This window comes from Schistocerca americana, chromosome 3 (assembly GCF_021461395.2).
Source record: "Schistocerca americana isolate TAMUIC-IGC-003095 chromosome 3, iqSchAmer2.1, whole genome shotgun sequence".
Classification (NCBI taxonomy): Eukaryota; Metazoa; Arthropoda; class Insecta; order Orthoptera; family Acrididae; genus Schistocerca; species Schistocerca americana.
The window spans coordinates 393,400,246-393,412,400 of NC_060121.1; positions in this window are offsets into that span (position 1 = coordinate 393,400,246).

Here is a 12,155-nt window from a genome sequence, read left to right on the forward strand (position 1 = left end):
TGGGTTTCGAAAAAGTGTATTTTTAATTTAACTTTCACTTTAAGGCATAACTGGAAACATCCGGAAAGATCTACAATGAAGGTATTAGCCATTAGGCAGATAACAAATATTAAATGGAGAAGCTTAAACAACGATTTTCCTCCAGTAATTTAAACTTCAACAGCAAATGTGGAGAAACGACGAACTGAAAATTTCTACGTGAGTGGCTCGGACACTACGGGTGAAGATGAAAGTGTGAAATATACGGTCCCACAATTCATCTTTAGTAATCATCATTCCTGCTATTGTCTGTCAGCAGTGATATCACCCGAAACTAAGACTTGTTTTACATACCTGTTCAGTATGTTTAAGGTCGTTTGTACGCTATAGTCTTACTGAATGTGGCTTGTACAGCTGCGGTTTCACTAAAATCACCAACAACGAACTGCAGCGAACGCAATGAGAGCTAAAATTGTTTCGTGAGAAAGTGTGAAGTGTATCTGTTTGTTGCCACACAAGGTTACATTCCATAAAATGGCCAACAATATATCGTCACATAGCGTCTCTGGTGCACACACCAAAAACGTTTTCTGTAGCTCACAGAAATCTGTTGTCAACAACTATTGCATAACTCGAATTTTGGCAGTTGATGACAACCTAGAGTAATAACGTCTCATGCCGCCAAATTACAAAATTTGTTTTATAAAGCGACTATCTAACTTTTTGCTTTCTGTATCTGCATAAAATATATAGCAGTCTTCCACCCGAAGGCTGGTTTAGACACCACATTGCTCCACTGGGAATTTTCCTACTGGATGTGGCACGATTTTTGAGCTCACTTATCCCCGCCAGTTTAGGACCAGCAGATTAACGCTAACTCCGAACCACAGTGTAACTCTGTGTGTTCCACATTAACAATTATCACCAAACATGTAAGACGTGCTGAGGATTCATTGGGAATTTTAGTCTGCATCTCTGGTTTCGTAGTCTAGAGCTTAACTACCAGCAGGTGCAATGCGTTTACCTACAGCTCGATTGAAATTTCTAGATAGATGATGTCTGTCACTGGTCGCTACAGTGTTGCTACATCCGCTGGAGGATACCGCTCTGTTACCGGCGACACACAAACACTGCAGGTCGGTTTACAAATGCTGTTATTGGGTAACGCGGAGCAATGTTGGAATCGGCCAGCGCTAGATGCGACGGTAATGGGAGATTCTCTGTCGAGAGCTGATTTTAAGTTACCAGTGATGGAACTGCGATAAACGACGCGCTTCGTAACACTGAATTTCAACGCGTGTCCTGAGTAACCGCAAACTCGTGATGTGCAATATATCCGAGAAAACGGCGATCAACAATCTGTACCGGAACTAAAATCGCGATCGCTTTTTTTCATGGTTTTGTTAAGGCAAGCCTCTATCAGCAAACTAAAGACAGAAAAATTTCGGTTTCATCGGTAAAAGCAAACTGTAATTCCTCCTTATTATTGGCTACCTGAAACTACTCTCACTCTCGCTACACGGACTGCTGCGTTACCAAACGGTGAATAGACCTGATTGACACTTGGTTGCAGATTATAGAGGGCACGAGCAGATTACACACGAAAAAAGAATGATAGGAAGGAAAATAAGAGGAACTGAAAATGTTTACGATGATGAAAATGATGCCGCGAAGTATTAGAAATAAAAAAAGTTACATTTAACCAATTAACTGGACGAAAATAATAATCTAATTCTTTTGATTTGATTTAGGAAAATAAAAAATTTAGGAGATTTGAACCTACGACGTCTCACACAGCAGGTTTATACGTTAACAAATGCACTTTGCCAGTACATGGCGAAGCACTCTTGTGTTTATGGCTCTAGTGACCTTTGCGCAACGATTAATTACCGCCTTCAAAAAATAGGCTTCACACAATGACGTGCGAAACTGATCTAATGTAAGGCGACCTCTGTGATTGTAACAACTGCGTCTGTGACGCAGAATGCGTCTCGTGCGGAGGGATCCAGTAAGAAAAAGAGTGTATTTCGTTAGCTTCGTTGTGTTTACCTGTGTGTGTGTGTGTGTGTGTGTGTGTGTGTGTGTGTATTTGTTGTTCTTGGTGTACTTATCGTGTGTGATGAAATATGAAATAAAAGGGCCAGACATAGGTTTCGAGATCCAAACACATCAAGGAATAAGGCCAAACATGGAATTGGAAGCCAACTCTCACTAATTGTGGTAGCTTGTCAACGGCGAACAGTTCAGGCGTGGCGCTGAACGTTCTGTTTGAAGGAAACTGGCTACAATGCCTGAAGTGTCAATTATAAAGCAATTTTAATTGGACTAAAGAAACAAAAGAATAACAGATACACGTCTCACAGTTAATCATCGATATGTGTCTACCTCTTGTAGCTCTGCTCTGTTATTCGACATTTTCTTTGAGTTGTCAAGGCTGTACGCCTGGTTGCTTAGGTTCAAAAATGGTACAAATGGCTCTCAGCACTATGGGACTTAACGTCTAAGGTCATCAGTCCCCTAGAACTTAGAACTACTTAAACCTAACTAACCTAAGGACATCACACACAACCATGCCCGAGGCAGGATTCGAAACTGCGGCCGTAGCGGTCGCGCGGTTCCAGACTGTAGCGCCTAGAACCGCTCGGGCACCACTGGCCGGCGGTTGGTTAGGAAGGAGTTGAAGTTTGTGATGCCTGAAGATGGATGTAATCCCAAAACGCGTAACATGTTCTAGTAAAAGAGTCAACTGAACATCTCACGACTTTATTGCGATTGTACGGTTTGTGGTTGCCAATTATTAACTTTTCAGATGAGTTACGGATACGTATACAGCACCACGGTGGACGTGTCAGTGTGGAAGTTCCCAGGAGAAAAACCGTCGACAGGTAACAGTCGTCTTCGTCATAAAGCCCCAGAACCTGCCTTTATACTATGCCGTGCCTTTGGATAAACAACACGTAGCGAAGAACCGGATATTGCTGCGCGCTGACCCGATCTATCTCGATACGTATGGTGTTCGACTGCTGCTTGATCAGCTTGTTATCCAGATTACTCATGAGTTGCCAAGGTTCGGACATGCTTCCACTCGCCACCACTATGAATGTCGAGTTTTGGCATAACTTGAAGTAGCATGGAATCATGTACCGGTACATCTCGTGTATGACGACATGCTTAAAATGGCTCTGGCTTTTTTTAAGTTAATACTCTGAAAACTTTTTAAACAAAGCAAACGTTATGAGAGTCTGCATCTTTATTCTTCATGTCTACATATTTATTTCTGAACATAGTCACCCTGGTGATAAACACATTTCTCCCAACGAATAACTAATTTGTTGATAGCGTTACTGTACAATATCTGACGTTGTTGGCGGAGCCACATTCTTAACTCTACTTGCACCGCTTCATCACTATCAAACTGAAGTCCTCGAGGGCGTTCTTTAAGTTTTGGAAACACATGAAAATCGGATGAAGCCAAGTCGTTACCGTATGGAGAATGATCGATGACAATGAAGCCAAGGCATTGGATTAATGCAAATGTCGCAGTGCTCGTGCGTGGTCTGGCATTGTCATATGAAGGAGAGGGTGCTCCAAGTGTAGATGAACTCTTCATATTCGAAATGCGATTACAGCAGGCTGTTTGTCGCTCACTGATATATTTACATTACATACGACCAAGTTACACGCTACATTCGAAGCCCTCCATCGGCAGTGAACTGCAAATACGTAAACTAGAAAGATAAACATGTAAAAAAAGTTTCACACAAACAATTCTGAGTCATTGCATTCCATCGCGCCCCCGTAACTTCAGTTCCCCTCCCTGTCCAACTGGATCAGAGCTAATGTTGCTGTGAGGGGTGGCAACTCTGTGTACTAAAATCCACATTCAATACGATCCCAAATTACCTAATAAATTAATCATATTTTCTTCCTACTATACTATACGCCCATAATAACCAAAATTTAATTATTTGTAATCCTACTTGGTGTTCCTATTTCAGTGATCACGGAGCACATGGGTTCGGTGGAATCCCTGACTGGCAGAGGTAACTTCAAAGGGCAACGTTATTCACGAAATAAGTTATGTACACGGGGCAGTCAAACGAAAAGGTGGCAGATGGGAGAAGAAGTAAATAAACTGTAATTACAAAAGTAATCGCTTAAATTGTAAATACATTTGTCCCAATATGAGACAAGATAGTCAATGCCTTCATGGAAAAATGGTTAGGGTATGCCTTTAGAATGAAGTGTACACCTCCTCGTCCGTAGCATATCGACAACCAGGAATGTGTTTCTTCAGGGCACCCAAAATTGTGGATTTCACATGGGGAGACAACGGGAGGGTATGGAGGACAGGAAGTGTATAGGCTTCCCAGCGTAACTTCTGCAGCGAGGTCGAAACAATCTTGCCAACATACGGGCCTGTCCCTGGGGAGCCCTTACATGTTCTCCATATAATGCCAACCCGCCCCCATGTGATTGCCGTATTTTTGATGCCCTGAAGAAAGACATGCGTGGCCGTCGATTTTCTTCGAACGAAGAGGTGCACGTCTGTTTACAATGATGTTCCTGTGGGCAACTGCAAACCTTTTTCCATGAAGGCACTGATCGTCTCCTCTCACAATGGGATAAATGTATAGACAATCACGAGGACTACTTTTGAAATAAGAATCAGTTTACTTTCTTTTTCCCCCTGTCTCGTTTCCATTTGACTACCTCTTACACAGTACATACAGTAACAACCATTAAAAAACCATGTAACTCATAATGCCACCTCCTCACTCTGCGATGCGGAAACTACCGCATCAAAAAAGAAACGCTGCACTCTACATGTTCCAGGATATACAGATTAATATGGCCACACGAACATCGCTATTGGACTGCTAAAGCCTGATGAACTGCGATTCACTTTGTCATACGCTGGTAGGAGGGTAGACCATATGAGGTTATGTTTCTCGCTAACCAATGTGGTAGCGTTGGATGGATAGTCCTGTTTCTAATGTGTTTTGACCCTTTTTTAAAGCCCAACGATACGACACGTCACTGTCCAACGATATGGATCATACTGTTCGCACCCCATGGCAGTCTCTACCTCCAACAATACAATGCACCGTTCTATTACCCACGCATTTTGTCAGATGTGTTTGAGAAACATTCCATTGAGATAAGATGCTCTTGCGAACCTCCAAGTCGTTTAATCACTCGTACTGAACACGCCATGACGCCATAGAGCGAGGTGCGGGTACTTAGCTCGCTGGTTGAAAGGATGTTCAGTGAGTTCCGCTCGTCTGTTGTCTCAGACGTTCAGGACCTCGCGCAGGCGTTTTCTGTCTATCGTACGAGTAGAATTTACATCGCTACTTCACGCTCTAATCAAGTGAAAATGGTTGTTGCACTCTACAGGGCCGATATGTCTCTTCAGGTGTTCACTACGTATAACTAACTAGTGCAGAATGTTAGATTCTGAATGTCTAGTATAGAAGAAGAACGAGACAGATAGGTGTGCAAGGGGGGGGGGGGGGGTGGGGGGGGAGGGGGGGGGGGGGAATGGAATCGCTAAGTTTCTACAGGAGCTATAGCACCATTCCCCTCAAAGTTACAATACGAAATGACGACAAAGATGAAGCAGGATTGCCGGACACGAAACAGCACCATTCCCCGTCAGTGACATAACTTCGGGGTAGTGACCACTGCACCACTTAGGTGGGTAACAACCGAAAATAGTTCTTGAGACTGTGTTAATCAATTCACTTTCCATGTATTATAGTAACACATCTCAGTGGACAGACCAAAAAATGGACAGACCGGTGCTCGAAAATCTTACTGATTAGCAAGTATCCATTCTTCCGACTACTCTGCCAGTGAAGTCTTCCACATTATAGTAGTGTTGGCATTGAGATATAATGCTAATATTTTTAAAGCTTTCAGTGTAAAAGTTACATTATCCGGCTTTTGAGCTTTTAGAGAGCGCTCCTCGCTGTCAGAACAAAAAAAGGAAGAAACAGAAAATTTTGGTCGCTAGAGTATCTACTGTCCAAGCGAAATAGGAAGAACTAATAACCAAACACGCTACAGCAAATTAAATAAAAATTTATGAAAAGAACATTACATGTCCGTCCTTATGTCACAAAAACTAATATTCGGATACCTGACTGTTACTATTATGATTCCCTGATTACTGACTTCTTCACTGTACCATGATGTTATTTGTAGACGTAAAACAGACAAAAAGTGTTTGGGAACCAACAAAAAGCGTTATAAGAAAAATGAAATTTGAATCTCAAAGTTTTACTTTACATGGAAAATAGACACTCTTGGGTCAAAATTTGCAGTGAACTATCTTTTCCCTCCAGTCATTCATCCCCTACATAAGTTGAGTGGACTCGTATTCGGGATGACCGGGGTTCAGGTCCATGCCTGGCTAAAAATTCACGTTTTTAGTTCTTTCGCTAAATTTCTTACGGCAAATGCCAGAAAGGTTCCTTTCAAAGCAACAAAACTGAATTCATTCCTGATCCTAAATTAACATTTACATTTACGAATACACGCTTTCCCAATCCGTGAGTGTATTGCTTCAGTGCCCTCGAGTCCGATAGGAACATTAAGCCCTTTGTTTTTCCCTTCCTGCCTAAGTACTGTAGCAGAAATACCATCTACACCGAACACTCTAAAACCACTAAATGCTATTTTACATTAGGCATAGTTTGGATAATTATCATTTACATGCCTTATGTTGATTATTTTATTTTATTTCCCGAACAAAATTCCTTTTGGACGGGATTCTCCTCGAGCAAACACGGTTTTGTCTTCTTTTATCCAGCCAGGTTTGGCTGAAGTTGCAACATCATCAGTGATTTCTTTCTGTTCATCTTATACTGCGGTTTTTTGGTTTTCTATGTTTTAGAATACAATTGTTTATATTTTACAACCTGTCATTTTTCTGGTTTCCCAGAATCGTTATTGTGTAAAACTGCACTGTACAAAGTTCCACCGTCAATGTTTACAAAACCACGAAATTCTCGTAGTGCATCTTTTCACAGTGAAGGTACTGAGGAAACCAGAAAAAACAACAAACTGTGAAAGAAAAACCGGTGAAATACAAAATACAGAAAACCACAAAAACCAAAGAATATCAATAAAAAACAAAAAGCACTGATGATGCTGTAACGTCAGCGCAACATATCTGGTTAAAAGAAGACGGAGCTGTATTTGCTCAAAGCAGATTCCATCAAAAACAAATTTATTTTTTAGCAAACACGGACACAAGAGATTCAACCTCATGTTCAATTCATTTGCCTACATTTGCAAAGCAGGTGAATTTATTTTTACAGTTAACTGTGCTGTAAGCTAACATCAGTAGAACATACTAACAGTTGGCTCATTATAAAACGTGATATAAAATTACTATTAACTCTAAATGAAATGTTTCACAGTGAGAGTCTTCTACGTTCCTGAGAGAGAAGGATTTTGTCCATTGTTCAAACAGTCTAATGCACCGTTCTGTATCCGCGACGTCATCAAAATTAAAGGGAAATGATCGCGTGATTTATTTGGTAGTATGAGATGGAAGCGAGGGAAAAAATCAGAATTTGAAAGAGATGTCGATCGCAAATGGAATCCTATTTACGAGACATAATAGTGATCGCGTCTCCAAACAAGTTGCCCCCTACCGCAGTTTATAGCAAAGCGAGCGGAATAAAACGCAACTTCAAAGAATTTTGTTCCTCTGTTAGCTGTGAGTTATTGACACAGAGCCAGAAAAAAGGGGGAAAAACAAGCAATAGCGGCTCGTAGCGATAAGCTTTTTAGCGGCGCTGAATGCAAATGGGGTAATCTTCAGGCCGTATTTATTTCAAAAGTTTACCTATAACGTCGGCAATAGCTGGAGAGAAGGGCCGACGTAAGCCTACGCCGAGGTTACGCCCTGAAGGCGAGATACGGAACTAAGCACAGGCCGATACTGGGTTTAATGCCCAAAGACGCACAGGCAGTTTTATGCCGACCATAGCATTGCCTCAGCAACTCCCAATGGTTTCTCCATCGCTTTTTCACCGAACAGCAAAGGACTATATTGCTCTACAGCAGAGTTATACAAAAAGCACGTTATATTTTATAGCACAACATGGTGGTTGCAACTGACGATTAATACGAAACAACTCCACCCCGTCTCTCACTGACAAAAGACAGAGCCCCCCCTCCACCTCCCTATACACTCTAACAGAAAAAGTCCCCCCCACCCCACCCCATCTTTCTCTTTATGCTCACCTCTTCCTCCACAAAGGAGGTTACAACAGCGTATTATTTTGTACTGCGGAATATTCTGAGGTGCAGCAAATGTAGCTGGGACGCTCCTCCTAATTATGATACATAGAGGAATATATTTACTTTTGGTACTGGCCTTTACGCAGCTTATGAGATTTCGCATGCTTCAACCGATTATAAAAAAATGAAATGATACCTTGTTTCTAGAATTTAAGTTAATGAAGAACTTTTGACTGGTATTGTTTTGTATTGTTAACCTTCGCAATACCAAAAAGAGGGGGGGGATTATACTTTTCGCCCACCTTCGAAAATATTGTAACCTAGTCATTTACTTCATATTCTAAAATTCTGAAACATGTGTATTGTTTTTAATGAATTCTTGTACCAAATTTCCATAAGTGTTTTACATGCCATAAATGATGTACATTTCTCAGTTAAACTTAACTTAAAAATTTAAGTTTTCGTAGTTTGTTACTTTCCTCAATCGATGTCATATTCAACATTTTCAGGTTCAGAATCTCATACCGATCAGCCAGAATATTATTATCTCCGCCCAGGCGATAGCAACGTCCCCTGACAAAGAACGACTGCTAGTCAGACATACATACGTTGAATGTAGCATTAGCGAGTGTGCTGTCCGTGTGTAGAATGCGATGGGTGTTCGATTTATCTGTGTTTGAAGAAGGGCACGTAGTGATGGCCCGGAGGCTCGGCACGAGTTTTTCGGAAACTGCACAACTTGTCGGGAGTTCAAGGAGTGCGAAACCAAGGTGAACTCACGTCCAGACTTCATGGGGTTGAGCGACTATCCCTCATTACAGATGTCGGACGTCGTAGGTTGAGCAGACTGGTAAAACAGGACAGGCGACGAACTGGGGTGGATCTAACATGAGACTGTAAGGCTGCGCTGAGTGCAAGTGTGTCTGAACACACTGTGCACCAAACGCTCCTAGAGATGGACCTCCGCAGCCGACGACCCGTGCATGTGCCAATGTTAACACTACGAAATAAGCAATTTCTATTGAAAGAGCCACGTCACCATCGGCACTGGACGTTGACGCAGTAGCAGAGCGGTTGCACGGTCTGATGAATCCCAGTACCTTCTTCATCATGCCGATGGGAGGGCGCGAATCCGTCATCTTCTGGCGGAACAGCTTCTTGACACCTATGTTGCGGGACGGTTATGCTCTGGGGAACATTCTCGTGGGCGTCCAAGGGTCCAGTGGAGATCGCACAAGGCACCATGATGGCCAAGGAGTTTCGTGCAGTGGTTGCAGACCACGTACACCCCTTCATGACGATCATGTTTCCCAACGGCAGTGGGATTTTTCAACTAGATAAACCCCATGTCACAAGCCCGAGAGTGTGTTGGAGTGGTTCGAGGAACACAGTGGAGAGTTCCAATTGATGTGCGGCCCCTCAGCTCACCAGATCTGAACCCGATTAAACACATCGGGGATGTGATTGAACGCGGCGTCAGAGCTCATCGCCCCCTACCCGGAATTTACTGTAATGAAGTGATTTGTGCGTACAGATGTGGTGCCAAATCCCTCCAGTGACCTACAAGGCCTCATTTCTTCCATTCCACTACTCGTCGCCACTGTTAACCGTCCCAAAGGTGGACGTACCAACTCTTAATTATGTGGTCATAATATTCTACCTGATCAGAGTACTTATATATAAGTACCTCCTTGAAATGTGTGTTGTGAGAAAAGAAAGCAACAAATAACGAACTTTACATTTTTTATTTTTATTTTACTTTTTTTTACAGTGGGCATAAAGTGCCCCCACCTTCCTTTGATAGTACAGTTATTGGAAGTGCGTTGATACTGCTAAGAGTGTACTACAAACATTTTAACGTTCTGGACCCTACTTACACAACAGTATCTCTGTAGAAAATATGTTTTAGTAAAAGTAAACAAAAATTAACGTGTTTTGTTTCATATTTAATTTTTCTACCGTGGCCATGAAGTTCCTACTCTCCGCCCCCCCCCCCTTTAGATAAGACGCGTTGTGGAAAATAGGTTGGTATTGTAAGACTTCATGCATTGAGAGCCGTTTTCGGACAGTCTTCACTCCCTCTTCAGTTGTGAAACTGGCAAATACGAAACATAGAGAAATAGGCTGGAAGCACGCTTACAGACAACTTAAAGGTTAGTAATAGTTTTAGCCGGCACTGCTGTTTGTCACTGCCTTGTCACTTGGGTCAGGAGATACTGACCTTTCACGTGACACATTCTGTAAACACACGCCACCCTTCAAACGTCGCGGACGCACGCTAATGCGGCACCGCACGACCGATAAACAGAAATAAAATAGATTTGAATAATCCTCAGTGGCCTTTATGAGGAAAAAAGGTGCTGGCGTTCAGTTTCTAATCACCAAACAATAGAAAACCTTTCCACAGTGTCGCACGCATTTTTTTATAGTACTGATAATGACCCTCCAATTGTGTGATAACGTTAACTTAGGCTGCCTTCTTGGCTGGACAGGAGTGTGTGGTATTCTAGTACCGAATGTCGCCGTTCCGCTGTCTTTTATAACATATACAAACCACAGTATTACATAATCAGTCATGAAGACATCATTGCCGTCTCCTCAAAACACACACACACACACACACACACACACACACACACACACACACACACACCACAAACACAGCGCACCATAACCCGTCGGTGAGAGCCAATGGCAAACCATCTCCATTAGTATCTTGCCCAACGAAACCACGCAGATGACCGAGCGAGGTGGCGCAGTGGTTAGCACACTAGACTCGCATTCGGGAGGACGACGGTTCAATCCCGTCTCCAGCCATCCTGATTTAGGTTTTCCGTGATTTCCCTAAATCGTTTCAGGTAAATGCCGGGATGGTTCCTTTCAAAGGGCACGGCCGATTTCCTTCCCCATCCTTCCCTAACCCGAGCTAGCGCTCCGTCTCTAATGACCTCGTTGTCGACGGGACGTTAAACAACACTAACCTAACCACGCAGATGTCCACCACTGTCCCCAAAGTTTAATACTAGAATATGGGACCAGTTTAATTTTATAGATACAGATGTGAATTTTAACGAATGAGCGAAACAGTCCCTGAAAATCAAATATTAAAATTATTTATTGTAGCCTATTTTTTGGGGAGACGTTTTTAGAGTGAGTCCTCTGCTCAACAGACAGACATTTAATATCAGCTTGCGGAATCCATTAACTAGCTTGAGGTGGCGAGACTAACTGGAGCCAGTACATTCCATTTGGTCCCCTGGAACTTTGAGTGTGGTGTTTTTTATGACTTTTTTTACGTCTTGAAACTGAACTGTGTGCTGGTTTCGTTGTCTTGGAGATAACAGGATGAAGTTACTAGCAGCCCGCTGGAGGCGAGTGTGACATGCTAGTGGTGGCATTAGTCCAGTGGTCGGGTCTCGGAATGCGTTTGAAAGTAGATAGCAACAGGGCTTTAATTATTTATTTTGGAGTAGAGAGAAAGTTGAGCTAGTCTCTCGGGTCAAAGCGGGGCTGACGACCACTATTTTGGCTGGTTTAATAGTACAGCATGCAGAGAATTAAACCGAATCTGCCAGTTGTCGAGTGCATATGTGGAGCTGTACATCACATATTTTAACTCGCGCTCTGCTCATTGCTAAAGCTGCCCTCGTATGGGACGAGTTAGCTGAAGTTGACGTGTAGCTGCACAACGATGATGACGTCATTTGAGGGGGCATTACTGTGCGTGAAACACAAATGACGTTACGCCATATTTCGGCAAGCTGCTACGAAACGCTGAACCGACTACAGCCAAAACCGCTCTTACGTCACAAGCAGTACATTGGAGACGCCATATTGCATTTCGCCGTTTTCTGTTGAAGCACGTATTTGGCAGGTTTTACATTACAATATACGTGCTATTAATATTAGTTGTGTCA